The sequence below is a fragment of the Choloepus didactylus genome, chromosome 1 (assembly GCF_015220235.1).
Source record: "Choloepus didactylus isolate mChoDid1 chromosome 1, mChoDid1.pri, whole genome shotgun sequence".
Classification (NCBI taxonomy): Eukaryota; Metazoa; Chordata; class Mammalia; order Pilosa; family Megalonychidae; genus Choloepus; species Choloepus didactylus.
The window spans coordinates 84,938,867-84,964,881 of record NC_051307.1 but is presented as its reverse complement, the minus strand read 5'-3'; the positions used below and the strand labels follow the sequence as shown (position 1 = coordinate 84,964,881).

At 39.5% G+C, this 26,015-nt stretch overlaps 1 protein-coding gene and 1 pseudogene across 2 annotated transcripts in view; one reads left to right on the top strand and one right to left on the bottom strand.

Annotated features, from left to right (window-relative positions):
- The window catches only part of IGSF11 (immunoglobulin superfamily member 11), a 190,593-nt gene that overhangs the window by 105,465 nt on the left and 59,113 nt on the right, over positions 1 to 26,015 (top strand). The window lies entirely within an intron of this gene.
- Positions 6,640 to 26,015, bottom strand: part of LOC119509756 — a 31,207-nt pseudogene continuing 11,831 nt past the window's right edge.

Genomic DNA, 26,015 nt, shown 5'->3' with positions numbered 1-26,015 from the left:
AGTAATGTAATACATGATAGTAGAACAGATAGAAGCAGATATTTCAGGCTTCCTATTAATCAGTCCCTAAGTTTCATTCCTGGATATCTGTATTTCTGGTTTTTTGTAACAATCTGATATAAAGGAAATAACACTCAGCTGAGAATTAAGGACTGATGCTATGTCTGTCCCTGTTGTGGGCCTAAGTTTTTTCATTTAAGAAACTGAGAAATTGGATTAGATGTTATTTAAGGTCATTTTCCACTCTTGCAACATTTTGAAAAGCTGCAAATAAAAAAGCAAACATTAAAATGACATCAAGCTTCTAAGGTTTACCTTATGCTTTTGCCTTTATTTTTACATGCAAATTGAAAGAATGTATAATCACTTTGCTCCATGGGGAATCTTAAGGGTGGCACATAAAACCGTCCAACATAAATGCTTTCAAAGAGATATTTAAAACTTTAAGTTAATGAAAGTAAGCCAGGAGAGCAACAAGAGCAAATGCCATCCGGTAACTGACTTGATTTTTGAGCACAGTTTGAGTAATTGATACTCTTTTAAATAGAAAACTCATATTTGGTAGAAATGCTGATACCAAAGTACTCTAAACTGTTGAATACAACTTGGAAATCAAAGCTAAATTTTGTTTGTGTACTTGTTTGTTTTTTAAACTATAATGCCATCTCAATTACAAAGCCAGCACAGATACAGTTTTGTCTAATGGGCTTGTCACTAGACATTGGAGTCTGAACATCAAAAGAGGCACTTCCTGTCAGCTCCTAATTAAAAAATAGGACCTTATTGTTTTAAATTGAACAACTGGTGAATTTAAAAAGTGAGCTGCTTATCTGATACAGCTCTCATTTTTTTGAGCATTTCAGTTGTTAATGCTAAATATATATAATGTCTGTATGTATGTGTATATGTATATCCTGAGTATAGTGTTAGAGAGATACCTTACAATTGAAGAGTAGGAGATACCTTACAATTGAAGAGTGGATTACTCAGTTTGTGGATTGTTCAGACTTCTGTCTTCAATGTCTTCTTCCTCTTTATTTGTTACTTCTGCAGAGGATGAGGCGGTGTTCCCCATTGTAGTTTCGTTTCAAGGGGAGAGATGGGGGTAAGGAAGCAGATTGTTACTTCAAGGATATTCTTATCAGGAAACTGAGTCCAGGATAGATCTGTGCTCTCTCATTTTTCCTTTATGGTGCCATGAAAAAAATGCATATACCTGATAATTGTAGATATTGTGGCATTGTTATAACCCTCAACTCAACAGCTACTTTTTTCCTGACACTTTATTAATGCTGTTCTTTCACTGGTATCCAACCTGGGCAACAGATTTTTTTTTTTTTATTATTATTAAATTCAGTTTTATTGAAATACATTCGCACGCCATACAATCATCTATGATATACAATCCACTGTTCACAGTATGATAACATAGTTATGCGTTCATCACCACAATCTATCTCTGAACATTTTCCTTACATCAGAAAGAACCAGAGCAAGAATAAAAAACAAAAGTGAAAAAAGAACACCCAAATCATCCCCCCCATCCCACCCCATTTGTCCTTTAGTTTTTATCCACATTTTTCTACTCATCCATACACTAGATAAAGGGGGTGTGATCCACAAGGTCTTCACAATCACACTGTCACCCCTTCTAATCTACATTATTATATAATTGTCTCCAGGAGTCCAGACTGCTGGGTTGGAGTTTGGTAGTTTCAGGTATTTACTTCTAGTTATTCCAATACATTAAAATCTAAGAGGTGTTATCTATATAATGCATAAGAATGTCCACCAGAGTGACCTCTCGACTCCATTTGAAATCTCTCAGCCACTGAAACTATTTTGTCTCATTTTGCATCCCTCTTTTGGTCAAGAAGACACTCTCAGTCCCATGATGCTGGGTCCACATTCATCCCTGGGAGTCATATTCTGCATTGCCAGGGAGATTTGCAACCCTGGGAGTCAGGTCCCACATAGTGGGGAGGGCAGCAAGTTCACCTGTCGAGATGGCTCAGTTAGAGAGAGAGAGGGCCACATCTGAGCAACAAAGAGGTACTCAGGGGGAGACTCTTAGGCACAATTATATGCAAGTTTAGCCTCTCCTTTGCAGTAACGAGCTTCCTAAGGGCAAGTCCCATGATCGAGGGCTCAGCACATCAAACCACCAGTCCCAATGTTTGTGACAACATCAACACCAGTCCAGGCGAGGATGTCCAACACATCCACACCTTCCCCAGATCCTCGGGGCTGGGGAGGGGGAGGCTGTAAATATATTTCTTATTATCTGCCCAAATTACTCTGGGATGTGTCACTATTTCATTCCAGCCTATACTAACCTACCGTATCTCACTTCTTATTCAAAGTTCCATGCAATTGTGGTGTTTGAACAAATCGACTGTAGAGTTGTACCGTTTAGAAAATTTAGATCCTGTACCAAATAGATACCTCTTCCCTTGGTCTCATATGGAAGTTGAAGTTTTAAAACACAGTCAGTTTCAACCTTTACCCTTTGGCTTGGCTTGCCCTGGTCTTAACCAGACCTGCTTCATTCATATCACTAATTGAAGTCTGGGCTCTTTTTCAGCTTTTTTTTTTTTTTTTTGAACAGTGGCTGTATGCACTAATACTGACATTCACATCTTCTGAGCTCTAGCTCTGAGTTTCAGGTGTCTCAGAAATATGCATTGTTCCAGAGACCAATCAGGTTATATGCTAGAGGATCAGCATCTCAAAGTTTAGAGATAGGCATTACAATTCAGGGATAGAGTTAACTGCTGTAAGAGCTTACAATCTAGGGACTATTACAATAATTATGTCCACATTAGGCTATGTTCTAAAATTCAATTCTGAGTTTACACATTGTAGTTAGTCCATATTGTTGAGGCATTAAAGTGTTTGCCTTTATTTCTGGTGTACTTCACTCAAATACTGTGTACATGATCCATTCACCTTGTTGTGTGTCTCACAGCTTCACTCCTTCTTGTAGTTTGGGCAACAGATTTTGCTTCTAAATCCTCAGATTGTATGTTTGTCCATTTATTGGTTTCTTCTATTGGTGTTAACTAATTAAGTGCAAGCCATGTTGCACCTAGTATTCTCTTTTTATATGCCCAGTGTATTAGACAGAATCCCAAAGCTACAGACAACTTTGAAGTGCCATGGAATTGTCTGAAAAGATTAAACTGGAATCTTGGAAAACTGACTCTTTCTAGTTCATAGGATGCTGGGAGAATGGCTTGCTTGGACTTAGCATATAAGATGGTGTGCATTGTGCCAAAGAAAATTGTAGTCAGTGTTTAGGACTGCTGCTGCTCTAGTCTCCAACAGAAAACTGTTTAGGGAGAGGAAAAAAGGAAAGAAGAACTTTAAAAAACACTTGTGGAAGGAACGTGTTATTCTTGTTTACCTTTTGTTGTGTAATACCTTAGATCTGATAGTGCTTTACAATTTTCAAATCCTTTTACTTGAGAAGTTGGTGAAAGCACGTATCTGTACATGGCTTTTTTCATTGTGACTAGATTGGACCTGGGTAAGTTTTACTCTCAGACTATCAACCAGACTCTCACAGAGAACAGCTAAATTCATTTATGTATGTATGTATGTATGTATGTATGTATGTAATTTGACAAGTTTAAAACATGTCTAAAATACAATTTATAAAATGTTTAATCTGCCGACTCAGGAGCCAGCGGTGCGGGGTGGGAGTGGGCTGCCCGCTACATCAGCAGAGCAGGACTGCAGGGGTGTGGTCCTCCCTCCCATGCCCTTCTGTTTAGACAGCCAAGGGGCCCTGTGTGCACCCCTAGGATCACACGACCAGAAAACAGGACCCCAAGTCTCTTGAGTTTCTGCTTACCAGGGAGGCTGGATGTAGCCCTGCCCGCCCGTCCCTGAGCAGAGCATCCCCAGACGGGCAGGGTATGGCTGGGCTGGGCAGGGTGGGGCGGGGAAGGTGGGCTCTGGAAGGGCTGATGGTAGCAGATAGGGTGTGGCCTCCTGCCTGCAGGTGGGGAGCACCCTGATTGAGTGGGCTAACGACTGGTCACCAGGCCTGGACCCCCAGCTCCTTTGGTTATAGGCTGACAGAGTAGTGGCTCATGGGAAGTGGTTAGCTGGAAGGTCTGAGGCCTGGCTCTTGGGGGCAGGGAGGAGCTAGGGAAAGGGGACCATACTACCGAGGCAGATAAAGGGGCCGCAGCCTCAGGTTTCTGTCGCCCACCCCCTGGGGTTTTCCAAGCCAAAACCTGCAGCTTACTTTTAAAAAAAGAAAAGAAAAAAAAAAAGCATTTAAGGAAAGTTAGACAACTACCAAAAAAACAAAACAAAACAAAACAAAACAAAACCCATGTAAAATCCAAACCCTTTGCTCATCTCCCCTACACAATAGTTTCCTGTTTTCTTTTTCTTGCCTGCCACCTCTCGATCTGGGAAGCCAAGGGTATGACTGCTGATGGGTGGTGACAGGCACACAGGGGGCAGAGCTCCATCTTTGGCCAGAGGGAGGTCAGAGCACCAGTCCCTGCCATGTCCTCAATCTGCAGACACCCATCAGCAAGCTTCCCTTTAGCTCCCATTAGAGGAGATGGTGCAAAGAACAAGGGATCCCAATGGCCAAACACTCAGCACTTTTGGCCTTCCCACCTGGCCTACCTCTGCACCTTCTCCAGCTGAAGGGACAGTCTTGCCTGGACCAGAAACCACCATTACATGAGGGATGGACACGATACATTTTAGAAGGTGGAAACTTGGTCAGGAAAGTGGAACTATAAAGATAGCAGCCAACTTTCTACCTTGCCCACTCCTGGAGTTAATTCTCCCTCAGAATAGCTTGTGGGCAAGACTCAACAACCTATGGGTCCCTACAGACTGGAGCTTTCTTCCAGATCTACTCACAGGCAATGTCCTGGCTTTACACAGCTATAAGTCTGTGCTATGGACCAGTCACTGATGCAACTGGCAGCCAGCCCTTTCTCCTAAGGGGAGGATGTGGTGGGACGTGGCTTGTCAGGCCTGGCCTACCATTCCCACAGGGCAAGGCTGAGAGCGAGCCTGCCAAACCTAGCTTGTCACCTCAGCCACCACAAGCTGCCCTAATCACAAAACATCATACCAACCACTCCGAAAGTCACCTACTGATCAGGAGTGGGGAGGCTGGCTGGCTGGCTGAGGGATAAGGCACAGCACAACAGAAAAGACCAGCCAGCCTGAGAGGAGCCAGAGAACACATGCACAGAGCTGCTCTGGGGCAGCTGCCCTCTTAGCCTCTACCACCTCTAGGAGCCAAAGCAAATCTCTGGGCTCCAGGGAAAGAAAACTGCCTTCATTCTAGGCCCTTGCTCTGGAGAAATGGTTGAAGGGTAGCCTGGGCCTCTGAGAAACCAGTTTGTCATCACCTATCTTTGCAATGCAAAACTTTTCTTTCCCCAACTTTATTTATTCAGAGTGATTTGCTCCCAAGTTTCTGATTTCAAAAAGGAAATGTACCAGGTACAGTTACCAAGCTGGTGCCATTAACAGAGATGGAACGCTACAGACCCTTTAGAGTTCAAGCCCTGCTGGACCAGGAAGATCCATCCACCTTCTGACCAGACTAGGCAGAAGGCTCAAGGAGTTCTGGAGTCAGACTCTCTCCTGGTTTTCCTTGTGCTAACAGCAAAATACTGAACAAGTCTTGCAATCCTTTCTTCTAAGCCCAGGTGTGCAGATATTCACTCCCTGACGCTATGCTCTCTTCTGGAAGTAGCAAGCCTGGCTGGTAGGGAACCACCCTGAGGGGCCTGGGAAGAAAAAGTCTGTTCACTTTTCCTGTCTCCCAAAATACCAGAGGTGGGGCTGATACCCTCCCTAGGCTCTCAGAACCTGTAGAGCTAGCCCAGTCTCCTAGCAGGGCCGAGATGCCCTGAGACTTAGCTGGGGGGAGGGAGGTATAGGCATGGGGTGCTCACCTGTCCTGGGGGCTACAGGGCCCTGCCCCTTTTCTCGGCGGCAGTAGGAATACAGAAGCTAAGCTCACCCGAATCCTATTGGTTAATGTTTCTAGTACATTCCCTAGAAACATTTTTTTTTTAAAGTAGATACCAAACTACCCTTTCGCAATTAAAAATTCATTAAACTGCTAAATCCCCTCCCATGCAATTTTTCTTGCAAATCAGAAAACAAACAAAAATCGGAAAAAAAAGGGATATTTTCAAATGAGCTTGCTTTATAAGTGATGAAGACATGCACTTGAGGGTGGGGTTCTCATCTGTGTTTTGAATTCCCAAATTCATGAGCATGATAAACTGTTATTGCTGTCACTGGCTTTACCCCAAGTGGCATGGTCTAACTCTCTATTCTGAGTCCTTGGTGGGTCCTCCCAACCCTCCCCAAACCCCCACCCTTTCCCTTTCCATTGACTTGGGACAGCCCTTGTTGATATGCCAATCACAGTGAGAAGTGGGGGAAGTGGGGGAAGGAGGAGGTCACAGTGCATGGGGTTCAAGGTCACAGTGGGTAGAGCAAGGGGGATCACAGTGCAAGTAAGTTAGGTCGTTTCCTCTGCTGAAGTCCAGCTGACTGCCATGGCATGGTCCGCGACCTGTGGCAGACAACCCAGAAGGCAGTGACAGCGACAGCGGCGGCATCCTTTCTTGACCGCATTTATCTGCGCTGTTTGAAGCCTTGTGACCCATCAGGACTGATAACATTATTGGGCGGCCTGCGGTCTTTGGGTTGGGAGATTCTGGTTGGCCTGTCGAGGATGGGTTCCTCCTGCTCCTCCTTGGGGCTGGCATTGCCCAGGATCCGCTTCTGGGCCTTGGCGTACTCTGCCTCCCGCTGTGCCAGGGACTTGACCGGAATGGCTGGGCTGCGGGTGGAGTTGGGGCTGCTGACCACACTGTTGCTGGTGGGCCTCTTGAGGATGCGGATCTGTGGAGGGGGCGCCGTGGGAAGGCTATCGTCCTGAATCACAATGGGTACTTTGGGAGGAGATCTGGATTTCCTACTCTCCTTTTGTGTGACTTTCAGTTTTTTTTTCCAACCGCCTGTCTATCTCTATGCTGTCTGCCACCTCCTCCCAGCTCTGAGCGACCTCCTCATCTTCCTTCCATCTTATGCACCCTGTTTTTTTTAATTAGAGACATTGTGGATTTGTAGAACAATCATGCATAAAATACGGTATTTCCATATACTGCCCTATTACTAGCACCTTGCATTAGTGTGGTACATTTGTTAAATTGATGAAAGCACATTTTTATAATTGTACTGTTAACTAATGGTTTAATTTAGTGTTCATTGTATTGTGCACTTCCGTGGACTTTAAAAAATTTTTATTCTAGTAACATATACAACCTAAAATTTCCCCTTTTAACCACATTCAAATATATAATTCAAAGCTGTTAATTACATTCACCATGTTGTGCTACCATCACTGTACTCTATTACCAATGCTGGCCATTTGTATATTTGTGTATCTTCTTTGGAGAAATGTCGATTCAAGTATTAATCCATTTTTCAATTAGGTTATTTTCCTTTTTGTTGTTGAGTTGAAGGATTTATTTAAATATTCTGGACATTAAACCTTTATCAGATATGTAGTTTCCAAATATCTTCTCCCAATATGTAGGTTGTCACTTTACTTTCATGATAAAGTCCTTTGAGGTGCAAACTTTTAAATTTTGATGAGATCTCATTTATCTATTTTTTCTTTTGTTGCTTGTGCTTTGGGTATTGTGCCAGTTTGGATCTATTATGTCCCTCAGAAAACCCATGTTCTTTAATGCAATGTTTTGGGGACAGGCTTATTGATCTTTTTGATTAGGGTGCAACTTTTTGATTAGGTTGTTTCTATGGAGATGTGACTCACCTAACTGTAGGTGAGATATTTTGATTAGATCATTTCCATGGAGGTGTGGCCCCACCCATCCAGGGTAGGTCTTAATTAAATCACTGGAGTCCTTTAAGAGGCTCAGGAAGAGAGACAGGAGCTGGATACAATAGATGCATGAGACGCTTGGAGATGCAGAGAGAAGGACATTTGGAGATGCTAAGGCAAGAGATGAAACCCAGAATTTTCCCTGGAGAATCTGAGTGGACCCCCAGATGCTTAGAGAGAAACACCCTGAGAGAAGATGCACAGGAGCTGAGAGAGAGGAGCGAAGACAAGCCCAGAGACATTTTGGAGAAAGCCATTTGAAACACAACTCGGGAGCAAAGGACCAATAGATGCCAGCCACATGCCTTCCCAGCTGACAGAGGTGTTCTGGACGCCATCAGCCATTCTTTAGTGAAGGTATCTTCTTGTTGATGCCTTAGTTTGGACACTTTTATGGCTTTAAAACTTTAAATTTGTAACTGAGTAAATCCCCTTTATAAAAGCCAGTCCGTTTCTGGTATTTTGTGTAACGGCAGCATTAGCAAACCAGAACAGGTGTAGTAAAGTGTAAGAAACCATTGCCTAAAACAAGGTCCTAAGGATGTTTCCCTATGTTTCTTCTAGGAGTTTGATCCATTTTGAATTGATTTTTGCATATGGGTATGAGTTAGGGGCCCGCTTTCATTCTTTTAGAAATGCAGATCCAGTTTTCCCAGCACTGTTTGTTGAAGAATCTATTCTTTTGCAATTGAGTGGTCTTTGCCCCTTGTCAAAAATCAGTTGGCCATAAATGTGAGAGTTGATTTCTGAGTTCTCAACTTGATTCAGTTGGTCTATATGTCTGTCCTTTTGGCAGAATCATGCTATTTTGATTACTGTTGCTTTGTAATAAGTTTTAAGATCAGGAAGCATGAATTCTCCAACTTTGTTCTTTTTGAGATGGCTTTGGCTATCAGGGGTCCCTTACTCTACCATATATATTTGATGATTGGGTTTTCCATTTCTGCAAACAATTTGTAGGAATTTTTATTGCGATTGCATTGAATCTGTAAATCACTTTGGGTAGAATTGACATCTTAACAGTATTTAGTTTTCTAATCCATGAACACAGAATGTCCTTCTGTTTATTCCAGTCTTCTTTGATTTCTTTTAGCAATACTATAGTTTTTTCTGTACACATCCTTTACATCCTTAGTTAGATTTATTCCTAGATATTTAATCCTTTTAGTTGCTACTTTAAATGGAATTTTTTTCTTGATTTCTTCTTCCATTTGTTCATTGCTAGTGTATAGAAACACTACTGAGTTTTGAGTGCTGAATTTGTACCCTGCCCCTTTGCCGAATTCATTTATTAGCTCTAGGAGATTTGTTGTAGAATTTTCAGGATTTTCCATATATAGGATCATGTCCTGTGCAAATAGGGAAAGTTTTATTTCTTTATTTCCAGTTCATATGACTTTTATTTCTTTTTCTTGCCTAATTGGTCTGCAAGAATTTCCAGTACAATGTTGACTAACAGTGGTGACAGTGGGTATCCTTGTCTTGTTCCTGATCTTTAAGGGAAGCTTTCAGATTTTCATCATTACGTATTATATTAGCTGTGGATTTTTCGTATATGCCCTTTATCGTGTTGAGGGAGTTTCCTTCTATTCATAGTTTTTGAAGTGTTTTTATCAAGAAGGTGTGGTAGATTTGTCAGATTCCTTTTCTGCATCATTGGAAAGATGATCATGTGTTTTTCATCTTTCATTCTGTTAATGTGGTGTATTACATTAATTGATTTTCTTATGTTGAACAAGCATTGCATACCAGGGATAAATCCCACTTGATCATGATGTATAATTCTTTTAATATGCTGTTAGATTTGGTTTGCTAGTATATAGTATATAAACAATGGTCTGTAGTTTTCTTTCCTTATGGTATCTTTATCTGGCTGTTATATGGGGGTGATGTTGGCCTCATAGAATGAATTAAAGAATGTTCCCTGCTCTTCTATTTCTTGCATGCATTTGAGCAGTATTGGTGTTAATTTTTCTTGAAATGTTTGGTTAAATTTCCCTTTGAAGCCATCTGGTTCTGCGCTTTTCTTTGTGGGAAGTTTTAATTACTGATTCAGTCTCTGCTAGTTATTTGTTTGTTGAGATTTTTTATTTCTTCTTGAGTCAGTGTAGGTAACTTGTGTGTTTCTAGGACTTTATCCATTTCATTTAGGTTATCTGATTTTTTGACCTACAGTTGTTCATAGTATCCTCTTATTGTCCTTTTTCCCAGTGGTGTCAGTGGTAATGTCCCCCTTTTCTTTTCTGATTTTCATCATTTGCATTCTTTCTCATTTCTTCTTTTCAGTCTAGCTAAAGGTTTTCAATTTTATTGATCTTTTCAAAGAACCAAATTTTGGTTTTGCTGATTCCCTCTATTGTCTTTTTGTTCTCAATTTCATTTATCACTGCTCTAATCTTTGTTGTTTCCTTCCTTCTGCTCACTTTTTCTCTTTCTTCCAATTTTGAGGTTGAAATCTTTTTGATTTGAAATCTTTCTTTTTTTAATATAAGCACTTAGAGCTATAAATTTCCCTCTCAGCACTGCCTTTGCTACATTCTATAAGTTTGGTCTTTTGTATTTTCATTTTCATTTGCCTCAAATATTTCCTAATTTCCCTCGTGATTTCCTCTTTAACCCATTGGTTGTTTAAGAATACCTTAAGTTCCGCATATTTGTGTATTTTCCATTTCTCCCTCTGTTATCAATTTCTAGCTTCATTCCATTGTGATTGGAGAAGATACATTATATGTTTCAATATTTTTGAATTTATTGAGACTGTTTTAAATTTATTGAGACTTTCCAGGAAAAACCATAAGATATGGTGATTCATGAGCACTTGAGAAGAATGTGTATTCTGTTGTTATTGAGTGAAGTGGTCTAAATATGTCTGTTATGCCTAGTTGGCTTATTGTATTGTTCAATTCTTACATTTCTTTATTAATCTGCTGTCTGGATGTTCTAAGTATTATTGAAAATAGTGTATTAATATCTCCTACTATTAATGTAGATCTAGAAATTTCTCCCTTCAAATCTGTCAGTTTTTGCTGCATATTTTTTTTTATGCTCTGCTATTAGGCACTTTCTCAGTGTACAGTGACTACCTTTGCTCCTTATTAACATTTTTGTTTTTCTTGAAGTCTATTTTATCTGATATTAGTATAGCTAGCCCACCTCTCCTTTGATTACTATTTTCATTGTATATATTTTTCTGTCCTTTCACTTTCAACCTACTTATGTCTTTGAATTTAAGGTGAGTTTCTTATAGACAGCATATAGTTGGGTTATACTTTTTTATCCACTCTACCAATCTCTGCCTTTTGACTGACAAGTTTAATCCGTTTGCATTTAAAGTCACTGGTAATAATGCAGGACTTTCTCCTGCCATTTTGCTATTTAGTCTTGATAATTCTTATACCTTTTTTCCCCACTTAGTTATTCCGTTAATAGCTGCTTTCATGTTTGATTTTTTGTGTGTGTATTACACCACATTGAGTCCCTTCTGATTTCTATCTATTTTTCATGTATTTTCTTTGTGGTTACCATGGGTTAAAATTTAACATCCTAAATAATATGACAATCATATTTTATTTGATAACAATTTGATTTCAGTAGCATACACATATAGTGTTCCTTTTCTATCTGGACATGATTTTCATGTATTTTCCTTGTGGTTCCATGGGGTTAAAATTTAGGAGCCTAAATAATATAACAATTATATTTAATTTGGTACCAATTTGATTTCAGTATCATACGCATATGGTGTTCCTCTACCCCTCCAACCCCCACATTTTTTTTCCTTTGTTAGAAATTATATCTTTGTACATTGTATGTCCAAAACCATAGATTTATATTACTTTTTATGCAGGTGTATTTTAGCACCCCTAAGAAGTAAGAAGTAGAGTTATATACCAAAAATTACAAGGTGATAGTTCCGGCACTCATAATTATCCAGAGGTTTTTATTTATTTCTTTATGCTGCTTTGAACTACTGTCTAGTGTCCTTTCCTTTCAGTCTGAAGAACTCCCTTTAGCATTATTTGTATGTCAGGTCTAGTGGTGATGAACTCTCTCGGCTTTTGTTTATCTAGGAATGCCTTGATTGGCAGTTGTTTTCTTTCAGCACTTTATCAACCCACTGCTTTCTTGCCTCTCTGGTTTCTGATGACAACTCAGTACTCAATGTAATTGAAACTCTCCTGTACATGAAATGTTGCTTTACTCTTGCAGTATTTAGAACTCTCTCGTTTTCGTTTGCATTCAGCAGTTTGATAGATATTGATGGGGCATATTTTTCTTCAAGCTTATCCTGTTTGTTTTTCTCTGGGCTTTTTACATGTTCACATTTATGGCTTCTGCTAAGTTTGGGAAATTTTCTGTCATTATTTCTTTGAATATACCTTCTTCCCCTTTCTTTCTTTCTTCTCTTTCTTGGACCCTCATAATGCATATATTGGTATGCTTGATGGTATCCCAGAGATGTCTTAAGCTGTTCTTGCTTTTTTCATTCTTTTACCTTTCTGCTCCTCAGCCTTATTTCAATTATCTTGTCTTCAAGTTCATTGATTCCTTTCTTCTGCCAGCCCAATTCTGCTGTTGAAACCATCCTGGGAACTTTTCATTTCAGTTAAGGTGTTCTTCGATTCCAGTAGTTGTTTGGTTCCTTTTTAAAATGCCTATCTCTTTATTGATTTTCTCATATTTTTCATTCATATTTTCCTGATATCCTTTAGTTCTTTCGCTTTATCTTCCTTCAGCTCCTTGAGCAAATTGAAGATCAGTTTTTTTTTAATTGACATTGTTCACATACCATACAATTATCCAAAGATCCAAAGTGTACAGTCATTTGCCCACAGTGCCATCATACAGCTGTGCATCCATCACCACAATCAATTTTCTTTTCAATGTTTAGAACATTATCATTACTCCAGAAAAGAAATAAAAACAAAAAAGGGAAACTCAAATCCTCCCATACCCCTAACCATCTCCCCTCCATTGTTGATTCATAGTATATATATATACACTTTCATATGTATATGAAAGAATGTTAAATACTAATTGTAGTATATAGTTTGCAATAGGTATATATTTTTTTCCTATATGCCCCTCTACTATTAACTTCTAGTTATAGTGTCATACATTTGTTCTAGTTCATGAGAGAGATTTCTAATATTTGTATAGTTAATCACAGACATTGTCCACCACTAGATTCACTGTTTTATACATTCCCATATTTTAACCTTCACCTTCCCTTCTGGTGACATACGTGACTCTGAGCTTCCCCTTTCCACCACATTCACACACCATTCAGCATTGTTAGTTGTTCTCACAATGTGCTACCCTCACCTCTGTCCATTGCCAAACATTTAAGTTCAACCAAGTTGAACATTCTGTTCATAGTAAGCAACCACTCCCCATTCTTTAGCCTCCTTCTATATCCTCGTAACTTATATTTTGTGTCTATGAGTTTACATATGATAATTAGTTCATATCAGTGAGACCCTGCAATATTTGTCCTTATGTGTCTGACTTATTTCACTCAATATAGTGCCCTCAGGGTTTCGTCATCAACACATTTTTTAAGAGACAGTTTTTTTTTCACACACCATGCATTCTATTCTAAGTAAACAATTGATGGTTCCCTGTATAGTCACATATTTATGTATTCATCACCCTCACCACTACCTATATAAGGACATCTCCATTTCTTCCACAAAATAGGAGGAAGAGTCAAAGAAGATAGACAAAAGAAGAAGAAAAAAGAAAGAGGAAACAAAAATGACAGCTAGGAAGCAATAAAAGGAAAGATAGCATTAAACTAAAGTAGAACAAAGAGTCAGACAACATCACCAATGCCAAGAGTCCCATATCGCTTCCATATGTCCCCCGCTTATATGCATTTAGCTTTGTTATATTGCCTTTATTACATTAAAGGAGGCATAATACAATATTTCTGTTAATTATAGTCTCTAGTTGGCATTGATTGTATTTTCCCCCATCTCACCCTAGTTTTAACACCTTGCAAGGTTGACAGTCATGTGTTTTCCCTCATGTAAAAACATATTTGTACATTTTATCACAATTGTTGAGCACCCTAGTTTTCACTGAGTTATACAGTCCCAGTCTTTATCTTTCCTCTTTCCTTCTGGTATCCCACATGCTCCTAACCTTCCTCTTTCAACCAAACCCACAGTCATCTTTGTTCAGTGTACTTACATTGCTGTGCCACCATCCCCCAAAATTGTGTTCCAAACCTCTCACTTCTGTCTTTTCCTGTCTGTAGTCTTCACAAACTCTTTTCACAAACTCTGTCAATGTCTGTTTGTCAGAGAATATTTTAAACTCTCCTTCATATTTGAAGGATGGTTTTGCCGGATATAGGATTCTTGGTTGGTGGTTTTTCTCTTTCATATGTCACACCACTTCCTTCTTGCCTCCATGGTTTCTATTCAGAAATCCGCACATAGTCTTATCAAGCTTCCTTTGTATGTGATGGATCCTGCTTTCGGGATTCTCTCTTTGTCTTTGACGTTTCATAATCTGATTATTAAGTATCTTGGCATAGATCTATTCAGATCTATTCTGTTTGAGGTATGCTGCATTTCTTGGATCTGTAATTTTATGTCTCTCACAAGAGATGGGAAATTTTCATTGACTATTTCCTCTATTATTGCTTCTGTCAGTTTTCCCTTCTCTTTGCTTTCTGGGACACCCATGACATGTACATTCCTGTGTTTCCTGTTGTCATTCAGTTCCCTGAGATGTTGCTCATATTTTTCCATTCAGTTCCCTTTCTGTTGTTTTGTGTGTAGGCATTCAGGTGTATTGTTCTCCAGTTCCTGAGTGTTTTCTTCTGCCTCTTGAGATCTGCTGTTGTATGTCTCCATATTGTCTTTCATCTCTTGTGTTGTGGCTTTCATTTCCATAGATTCTGCCAGTTGTTTCTTCGAACTTTCAATATCTACCTTTTGTTCGCCCAGTGTTTTCATTATATGCTTCATCTCTTTTGCCATATCTTCCCTAAATTTTTTGAATTGATTTAGCTTTAGTTTCAATTTCTGTATCTCAGTTGAAGTGTAGTTCCTTTGACTAGGCCATAGCTTTGTTTTTCTTAGTGTAGGTTGTAGTTTTCTGCTGTCTAGGCATCTGGTTTCCTTGGTTACCCCAATCAGGTTTTCCCAGACCATAATGGGCTCAGATCTCAGAATGGGGAAATATTCAGTATCAGGTTTCCCTGAGGGTGTGTCTTAGAAGATTGACACATCCTGTGAGGCCTCTAGCCACTGTGCTTTTCCTAACCTGCCCAACAGGTGGCACCTGTCAGCCTCTCACTCCTGACTGGTGTAAGGAGGTGTGGCCCACTTAGTTTCTGTTTTGGCTGTTTTCCCCAAGGCTCTGGGGTCTGCTTTTGAATGGGAGAGTGGTAGTAGAGCTGGGCACCACCTCCTTCCTCTTAGGGAAGATACAACCCCTAGGGAGTTATCATCTGAATTTAAATAGGTTCTTTGTCTCTCTGACTCTGCTATATCCAACCTCATCTGGGTCAGAGCACTGTGAACTGAAAACAGCTGAGGCTTTCTCCACTGAGCTGCCCAGGTTGAGAGAGAGAAAAAGGGACAGAAAGCCCCCCTTCAGGGCCAGTCCACGGCCTCCTGAGCTTCACCCACTGGCCAGAGATATTAATTGGTCCTCTGGACTCTCCCCCCACCGAGACAGAGAAGTCCTCCAGCTGTTTAAGGTCAGTAGTTACTAAAAGCCTCTGTCAGCTTGTTGGGGATTTGTTGCTTATACTGAGCAGTCCATGTTTGTTAATTAAAACCCAAGTTGGAGCTGAACTGAGGTATATTCACTTGTTCAGCGAGTGCTGCTCTCTACCACAGTGAGGTTTTGCAGTTGGGGATGCCATGGGGGGAAGAGGCTCCCGGCTTGTGTCCGCAGTTTTTACTTACAGATTTTATGCTGCGTTCTCAGGCATTCCTCCGAATCCACATTGGTGTATGATGTATGGAGAGTCATGGTGGTCCCCCAGGAGTTATTCCAAATTATTTACTGGTTGTTCCTGGTTGTTTATTAGTTGTTCCAGGAGGACTAACTAACTTCCACTCCTCTCTATGCCTCCATCTTCTGGATTTCTGAAGATCAGTTTTTTAAAGTCTTGGTCCAATATGTCCACAGTCTGGTCCTCTTCAATGATATTTTCTACATTTTTATCCTATTCCTTTGGTAATGGGCCCTCACTTCATGTTTCTTTGTTTTGTCATCTTGTTTGTCTTGTAATCTTGTTGCACACTGTACATTTTAATATTTTCAAATGTTAACTCTGGGATTTATTCCCTGAGAAGTCTCTTTCTTGACTTTGTAACTGGCTCATGATATGACAGAGAGTTTCTTGAGTGTCAGCCCCCCTGTCAAGAAGGTTCTCCCGAGGCCAGTGCACTGCATTGGGTCTTCTCTGTCTGTTCCGGGCCTGTATCTTGTCCTGGGCTTATAAAATTCCTCTTTTTACTGGAATTTGAATGTCCCTTCTATTACCAGGAGAAAGACCTTTTCTCTCTCCCGGATGTTTTAAGCAGACAAACCTTTGTCCCAGGTTGTCGGCTCAGTTGTTTCTTAACACTTCTTTTGTGGTCTCAAGCTACTTTTGCCTGGAGGGCAAATTCTGGGAGGGAGGACAAGCCATAGAGGAGTTTCCCAAGTCAGTCTTTCCCCAGTGCAACAATGCTAGGGACCCACAAAGGGATAGCTGACTGGCTTCAAACTGCCTTGGAGAGAGGATGAGGGAGAGGCCAGGAAGGGTGCCAGAATCTCCTTTCATGGCTCCCCAAAGCTTCTCTCTCCTGACCTATGCAGTCAATGCAACCCTTTAACTGTCCTTTGCAGCTGTGAGGAAGTATACCATCTTTAAGTCTCTTCCACTGGGGTGGGTTGAACAGCTTTCAGATCTGGATCCCCAGCAATCTGAAGTAGCTAATTAAATGCAGTGATCAGCAGGGAAGAGGATTTTTATGTCCCTTTCTGTCATCAATGAGCTAGCTATGGGCTGGTCCCCATGGCACCATGCTGCAAGAATAGGGGATGGGCACCAGTAACTGTAGCATGGAGAGAGGAATTTACTGGTTTTTACTGTAATTTACTGGCCTCTTCCTCCCACTCTTCTCAGGATGCCATACAGAGTTCTACTGGACTCTGGGGTTTCAAAACATTCAATTCTGACAGTTCTGCCTATTTAATAGTTGTTCTGGTAGAGGGACTGATTCCTGGAGCTCTCTCCTTTGCCATCTCCCCATAATCCCTGGAGTGAACAGTTAAATTTTTACTGTAAAGTGGCTGCTTTGTAGAAAGTTCTGTCTGTTCTGCTTGCTGCTCCAATGCTCTAATCATTTTTTTCTCATGTCAGAGAAAACATCCCCCTACCAGCCTTTCTGGATTCCCTCAGAATATCAGTTTGCTCAGTATCCAACTAAAAATCCTCTCTGAAACAGTGGTAGGTCTGGAAGAACTGGATAACTGGAGTGGAAATCCACAAGACCCTCTTCTCAAATCACAGAGCCATAGAACATCAGGGAAGAGCTGCCTTCTCTGGTGCACCCAGTAGGCCTTTAAGTGTAGGTCACAGCCCACTGGCTTCCCATGGTTCCATGCTGTTTTTTCTAAGGACCTGAAGGCTCAGCAGTTTGCCACAGGCTAGTGGTCCCAGAAATAGCCACAGTTTTTAAGGAAATGCATCTCAAAATATATCTAAATATCACAATCAGAAGTACTCATCCTGAGAAAGAAATAGAAGTTTAATTTTGGGAACAAAGCTAAGTGATCGTTTAATCCAATGATTATGAAGTTCTCCTGTTATGACATCTTCAGTTAGGTCCCTCATGTATATGTTCCCCAAGCACCTTGCATATCTTATGAATAACACCCTTCACTATTGTGTTTATTAACATCTCTATTTCTACTAGACTGTACGTTCCATGAGGACAGCAACTGTGTCTCTTAATGCTTCTCAGACTATTACCAGTGTCTGGCCTGATAGGCTGTTCAAATTAACAAATGTAAAATTTGATTGGCTGGCACCTACATGAACCTGCGGGCTGAAGTAGAAGCATAAAGAGTAATTCCGTCAGTGATCCTCAGTCCCTGGCTCCCAGCCATTGCCTTCCCCCTCCCCTAGCCACATACAAGTACCAGTGCTTAGGCCCCAGTTCCTTTCCCAGTCCTACAAATAATTAAGTATATTCTTTCCTAGTGAGCTATTGATATACCTGTCATTAAAATATTTTCTCCCCATTTCTCCTCCACTTAATCTGTTGTGTCCAAATCCTTTATTGCCTCTGCTGTCCCTGTATTTTAATACAGAGAACCATAAAATTTTATCTTCCTATGACATTGAAATTGCTGGATGTAAATATATGAGCTGAGCAAGTAATAAACTTCACAATTTAGTGAGAGAACTTAGGTTGTCATGTAATAAGTAATTCACAGTGAGCATCTCAAAATCCCCTATGGAGAGGCCTCTGGAATCCTTTGTAGGGTCCTAACAGGTGCTTAGCGCCTTCTGAGATGGTCTCTAGGCACCCAGAGTTTACAAATGGAAACAGAGAAAAGATCTATAATGGCTTGTCCATCAAAAGAGGAAGGCTAGAAAGGGGATACTCATTCATCTAAGATTGTCACTGCACTCTCAACCCTAAGAGGTTTTTTTCCTTTTTATAAAGTGGTGTTATGAGAGATGTTGTGCTTTTTCTAATGAAATCATGCTCCCCCATATCTGCCTAGTTGCTGAACCTCTTCAAGCTAAAACATTATCTTTTGTATGTGTTTGTTAATCATGCAGTTAAACATCAAAGCTAAGCCAAAATAGGAAAGTAGTGACCACAAACTAGGGCAAGTAGTTCCCAAAAAATGACTTACTCCTTTCTTGCTTTTATCTGACATAAAAATCCTTGTCAGTGGTGTTAACACTTCCTAGTTTTTTTAGTTTTAAACTTTTACTTCTTTTTTCTCAGGATGAGTTCCTTTTGATTGTGAAGTTAGGTTATAATTTGAGAGACATTTCCTTAATAACTGTGACTCCTTCTGGAACCAGGGGTCTGCTAGTTTTCTAGTTTAAACTCTGGAGAATGACTAACAGGAGTGAGTAAGAACTGCTTTTCACGTGCTGTACAATGTACAGTGGACACCAGGCTGCAATTTTTATAACATTACTGATATAAAAGTCTTAGTTATTTAGGAATAGTCATGTATTCTGGTAAAGTTGGGTGAGGTAAAAGCCCATTTTCCTGGACCAAACATTGGGAAATCTGTTGGGCCTCAGAGTATATAGTTTTTAAACTAAAATAAGGTCATCTTAGAGTTCAGTTAAACCCATTGTAAAGTGCTATGAATATGCCAACAATGTGAGTGCTGTAGAAAAATAACAATAATAATATATGTGGTGGTTTTGTAGCCCAGAAAAACATGTTCTGAAACTTAATCCATTCCTGTGGGTGTGAACTCCTGTAAATAGTACACCTTTTGATGAGGTTACTTCAGTTATGGTGTGACCCATCTGAATCAGGATGGGCCTTAATTCTTCCTATTAAGGAAGGCCTTATAGGGAAGGGCTCAGAGGAGAAAGACAGAGGAACAGCCAGAAGCTGTAAGTCAGTAGAACCCAGAAGAGAAGCCAGGAGAGGTTGGCATGTACATTGCCATGTGACAGAAAAGCCAAGTACCAGGGGTCACTGGCAGCCAGCCCCAGAATGCAGAATGCCACAGTCTTCTAGGGAAAGTATCTTCATGTTGATGCCTCAATTTTGGACTTCTCCTAGCCCCAAAATCATGTGCCAATAAATTACTGGTGTTTAAGCCACCCTATTGCATGGTATTTGTTTTAGCAGCCAGACAATTAAAACAAATATACCAGTTTGATTATAACTGGGGGTGGAGGTGGGGTGTTAGTCTTCCTTGTAATATGAGATTTCAGGGGAGTGTGTTTTTGTTGTTTTAAGCATTACCAAATTCAGTTTTGTAGGATTTAAATATAAACATACATGTATTTGCGTGTATAACAATATGAATTTTTTTTATCTTTCTATCTATTTCTTGCTACTGCATTTCTATGGTTGCTATGGAGAAGGTATGATAAGGAAAAGAATAATAAGGTTAAAAGTTCTCTGCATCTGGGACAGAAATAACCATCCCCTGCCACACCATCTCTTTTTCCGCCCTCCACCCTCATGTGATGATCTTCAGTGCTGCAGTGCCTGTTGCTGAGGGGAGGATGTCTTGCTGCTATATTTAAAAAAATTACATAGAAAAGCTAATTCTCTTGTTTTTACTTCTCTTCAGTTTTATCGCTTTCATCATTTTAGTATAGGTACAGAATGGAAGGAAAGAATATGCACATTAGATGAATTTTCAACTCGGGACATTTCTGTCTTGTGTTGGTGTTATTTTCCCTCTATTTTGTTTGTGTGTTTAAAATTTTTATTTATTCATTATTTGCTGATATGAGGGAGGAAAAGCTTAGAGAAAGGACCTGATGTAGAACGGTTGGGATTTAGATCATCTTCTTAGACATGCATTAATCGGTGGTTCAGATGCTGTGAACAATACAGTGTCTTCTGTCTCCATTGCTTTCCCCCATTCTTTCCTTGCTTGTTCTTCCTACACTATCTTTAATTTCATTTTGATTTATTTATTTCCTACAGTTGTTTGTTTTCTAATGTTCTTTTATGTTTTTCCTTCACATTTCATTTTTGAATTTCACTTCTACTTTGTAAAGGGAAAATATTCAGTCTTTTGATTTTTTTAACTTGGGTAGTGAAGGGTGTATATCCATAATAATACATATGCCAAAATAAGCTTTTCTTTTTAACTTAACAAATGCCTAAGAATAACTTTGTGTAGTTTTTAATAACAAAAAAATCACAGCTTTAGGTATATGTCAAAAGAAGCATATGAGCATAATTTTCTTGAGAAGTATCGTGCCACTGGGACTATTATCTATTATATGAGTCTAGGTGAATATATACTTATTATTTTATTTCTCTATTCTGTTTCTTAGTGCATGTTACTACTTTGGGTTATTTTCCTGAGATTGGATTCAATTCTTATTTACTAGGCACTAGTAATGTATATGATCTTATTTATTATTCATAGTGATTCTGTGGGGTAGATATTTTTATCCCTTTTTAAAAGATGCAAAAAAAGCTGAGCTTCAAAGAGTGCTTGATTTTATGCAGATATTAAGTAACCATGCCTGGATTCTAAGTCCTACGTCCTTTTCACTGTTACTAAGAGTATGTATGGTATAATGTTTAGGAGTGCAGACCATGGAGTCAGACTTGACATTGGTTTGAATCCTACTTCCATCTCAAATTTAGTTAACATTTCTGGGCTTCAGTTTCCTCATGTGAAAAATATGTTTAATACTCCTATCACCTCTCAGTCTTAAATTAAGTTCTGTATTAAGTATGTAGAAGACTGTTTGGCACATAAGCTCTTGATGCATGCCATCAAATACATATTGGACATCTACTGGTTATGGTAATATAGTTATGGGCATATAGTTTCTACTCAGGATTGGTGAGAAAGTCCTATGCTAAGATAATTTTTAAAATGTCATGGCTGTAGAGGATGTACACAATGCTGTGGAGGCATTTAAAGAGGAAGTGTAACTCTTCTGGCAATTATAAAAATTTTGCAGTCTGTTAGATAGGTATTAGAAAGACCAAGTGTGTGTGGTAAGGGAGAGGAGGGGGAAGTTTCAAGCTAAGGCAATAGACCTTACAGATACTGAGATGGGAGAGCCCATGTGTTCATGGATCTCAGAAAATGCAGGGCCTTGAAGATCATGGAAAGTATTTGGATACATTGTGTCAGTACATAATTGTATGTCATATTAACTTCCTCTGCATTCCTAGGTTTCTAAGAGCTTCTGTGGTACATAGTTATGTGCCCCAGAAGAAAACATGTTATTAACCTAATCCATTCCTGTAGGTGTGAACCCATTTTAAATGGACTTTTTGACGATGTTATTTTTAGTTCAATTTGTGGCCAATTTGAGAGGGTGGGTCTTAGTCCAGATTATTGGAAGCCTGATAAAGAGGACCTAGAAGTCACAGAAGGAGGAAAGAGGGGTCATTGCCGTGTGCTAGGAAAGCCAAGGAACCCCAAGGATTGTTAGCAGCCAGCACCAGGACGCTAGACTTTGGGAGAAAGCAAGCCTTGCTGTTATCTTTTATTATTTTTTTTAAATGCAATTTTATTGAGATATATTCACATACCAGATAATCATCCAAAGTGTACAGTCACTGGTTCATGGTATCATCATAGAGTTGTGCATTCATCACAACAATGAATTTTGAACGTTTTCATTACTCCAAAAAAAAAAAAAAAAAAAAAACACAAAACATCCCATACCCCTTATCTCCCCTCCCCCCATTATTTATTTATTTTTTGTCTTTATTTTCTTACACATCTTCCATACACTGGAAAAAGTGGGTGTCAGGCACAAGATTTTCAACAATTATATAGTCACACCATAAAAGCTGTATATAAATCATCTTCAAGAATCAAGGCTACTGGATTGTAGTTCAACAGTTTCAGGTATTTCCTTCTAGCTATTCTAATACTCTAAAAACTGTAAAGGGATTTCTATATAATGCATAAGGATAACCTTCAAAAAGTCCTCTCCACTCTATTTGATATCTCTCAGCCACCAACTATATTTTGTTTCATTTCTCTTCCCCCTTTTGGTCCAAGAAGGCTTTCTCAATCCCACAATGCTAGGTGTAGGCTCATCCCCGGGAGTCATGTCACTTGTTGCCAGGGAGATTTTCACCCCTGGGAGTCATGTCCCACGTAAGGGAAGGGCTGTGAGTTTACCTACAGAGTCTGCTTAGAGAGTGGGTCCACATCTGAGCAGTAAAAGAGGTTCTCTAGAGGTCACTCCTAGGCACAATTGTAAGTAGGCTTAGCTTCTCCTTTGCAGGTGTAAATTTCATAAGGGCAAGCCCCAAGATTGAGGGCTTGGCCTATTAAATTGGTAGTCTCCAATGCTGATGAGAATATCAGGAATTCCCCAGGTGGGGAAGTTTAATATTTCCACATTTCCCCCCATTTGCTGTTACTTCTTTTAGCTTCCAAACCATGAACCAATAAGTTGCCATTGTTTAAACCAACCCATTGAGTGGTATTTGTCATAGCAGCCAGGCAAACTAAGACAGCTTCTACCTGGGTAGATACCCAAACTCCCCATTTCCACATTTCAAATCCCCTGTTTTGTCATGTTGTACACACTGAAGAATGCTTTAAACTAGTTAAAAGTTCAGCTAGTACTGACACTCAAATATCCAAAAAATCAAGAAAATGCTTAGAAAATACTCTTTAATTTGGAAAGATGCAGTGTTATTGGTGAACAAGAATAAAATATTTCAATTGAGCCATTTTTTAAAAGAATTTAATTGGGTTCAGAATTTATCCTTCCTGATGGTTTCAGAAGGCTTTATTTGTTCATAAATAGCTCTCCTTGTTGATTTAGCCACTTTTATCCTATGAATGCTTCATTAAGCAAATGGAACTTGCTCATTATAGTTAAGTGGGGCTGTATTCAACCAAGTGGTGAAGTGGAGAGTACATGGTTATATTTGACAGAAAAAGCATTTTATCTGGCTTTTTGTCATCTGGAAATTCTAGATAGTATTTCCCAATATAAAACTACAATCTGGTAGCCAGAGTGATACTGACATTCAGCTACAGTATCACAATGTCAGAAAGGCCTACCAAAATATAAATTAAAATACTCTGTAATTTCTTTAGGAGGCCAAACAAAACTAAACCTAGAAAGAAAAGTATATTCTTCCTATCCCAGCCATTATCCAAGTAAGACACCTAGATTTTCAAAAGTCCTGTAGAAAGCTAAGCAACAAGAGGTTTTGATTTTTTTTTTTTTTAAGCTGAAAAAGACCAGTCACTGGCAAGTTCAGTTTGGGCTGTAATAAAAGGCAATTCTGAAAGTGGAAAATAGCCCAAAGGCTCTGTCAGTTTTCTCCCCCCATCCCTTGCCTGCCTACAATTTTTGAACTTTGAAAGCATAGATAGAAAAGTCCTTCATATAATTCTTGGGGCATTAAGATTGACTTTTTAATCATAAATGTCATCCCAACGCCCTACGAAAGTTTGTAAGAAGTGTCAAGTCATCTATTTTCTTTAAATCAAATTAAATACAAACCTGAGACCCTCTTCTCACCATCATGACAGAAAATTTAATTTAAATTTTTATTGGGGCTCTCTCCCCTATACTTCAGGTTCTCATGCAAACACTGGGAACCTCTCTGGACTTTGGTCTCTGGAGTAACAACTAATGGCACCCTTGTTGGACCTGCAGGTCCTCTGAATCCTTGTTGCAGCAGCCTCTGTGTCCCCTAGAGCATGGAGAATGTTGCTGTGGCTGAGCTCCAATGTCCAGAGGCAGGCATCCCCTTAGTGGTCCTGCCATTTCTCTTGGCCTCTGAGGGGAGCAGAGCATGGGTCCTCTCTTCTCAATTTGGCCAACTTCCATTCTCTTCCCATTAGCCCTTTTTCTCCTTTTTCCAAACTCAAAGGTACCCCTATCCTCACCTCTTCTCCCTCAGCATAGCTTCCCCAGTGAACACAGGCTTTTTCAGGAGACAGAAATCCATAGTTTCAACTTTTCACCTTTCCACTCTGCAGAAACCTGAGGTAAAGAAATACAGAGGGCTTGACAAAGATAGTCTGAGAAGAGGCAGGGGGGAGGAAAAATAAAGAGAAACAGTTTTTAATGTTTTCATTTACTGCTTACTGTAATCAAATTTGTTGTTCTCATGATATTTTGAATAGCATTTCTATATTTGGAGAAACTCTACATTATGAGTCCACCTCCTCAATGTTAGAAGTTATAACTCAAATTTCCCACCTCTTTTGCAGCTCGAACTTAGGCCCGCCAGTCGGATTCACATAGGTGAGGCCTTGATTTGGAAGAGAACAATATGAAGAAGCAGGCCCCTTGCTGAGCTTCTGTTTGCTGGCATAGTCAGCAGGAGAATATGCCTCTGGGGGATGGTAGTGGTTGTGGGGTTGAGTGCCTAATATAGAATTGGCATCATTAATAATTTTAGTAAGGTTCCTGGTATTTAGGATTTGGTGACAGGGACAGTTGCAGCAGTTTTCTCATCACACCAGTTTCACAGCAGTTTTGGGTGTTTTCCTAGAAGATTAGCCTTGAACTTGTTTCTTCAGCCTTCTCAGTGATTGCATGATCCTCCCAATATCCTTAAAAAAAATAATCTAATTTACATACAATAAATCCATCCTTCTTAGGTACAGTTTATTGAGTTCTGACAATATTTACAGTCTCGTAATCTCCACTGCAGTCACGATGTAGAATATTTCTATTGCTCTAAAGAGTTCCTTCATGCCTCTTTGTAGTCAAACCTCTCCCCAAACCCCCAGCTTCATTTCTTGCCCCTGGCAACCACTGATTTGTTTTCTGCCACTATAGTTTTGCCTTTTCCATAATATATATATATATAAAATAGTATATATTGTATATAGTCTTTTGTTTCTGGCTTCATTCACTTAGCGTAATGCCTTTGATATTCATCCAAGTTGCATTTGTTAGTAGTTCCTTTCCTTGTGGAGTAACAATTGTTACAAAGTATACACTTGTTTGATCCCTTCATGTGTTGATGGACCTTTGAGTTGTTTCAGTTTTTGGCTGTAGTGAATAGATACTGTGTGTAATTGCATATAGGTCTTTTTGTGAATGTATGTTTTTACTTCTCTTGGATAAATTACCTAGGACTGGAATTCTTGGATTGTAGGAGTAAGTGCATATTTAACTTTGGTAGAAACTGCCAAACTGTATTCCAAATGGCTGCACCATTTTGCATTTTCTCCAGAAATGTGTATTAGAGTTAGAGTTGCACTGCATCCTCAGCAACACTTGGTATTTTCAGTCATTTTAATTTAACTCATTCTAGCTAATGTGTAATGATATCTCAATGTGATTTTAATTTCCCTGTTGCCTAATGAAGTTGAGTATCCATGTTTTTATTACTCATTTGTATTTTCAGGAGAGATATTACTTTAATTTTCTTTGCATGTATTTGTTGGATTTTGA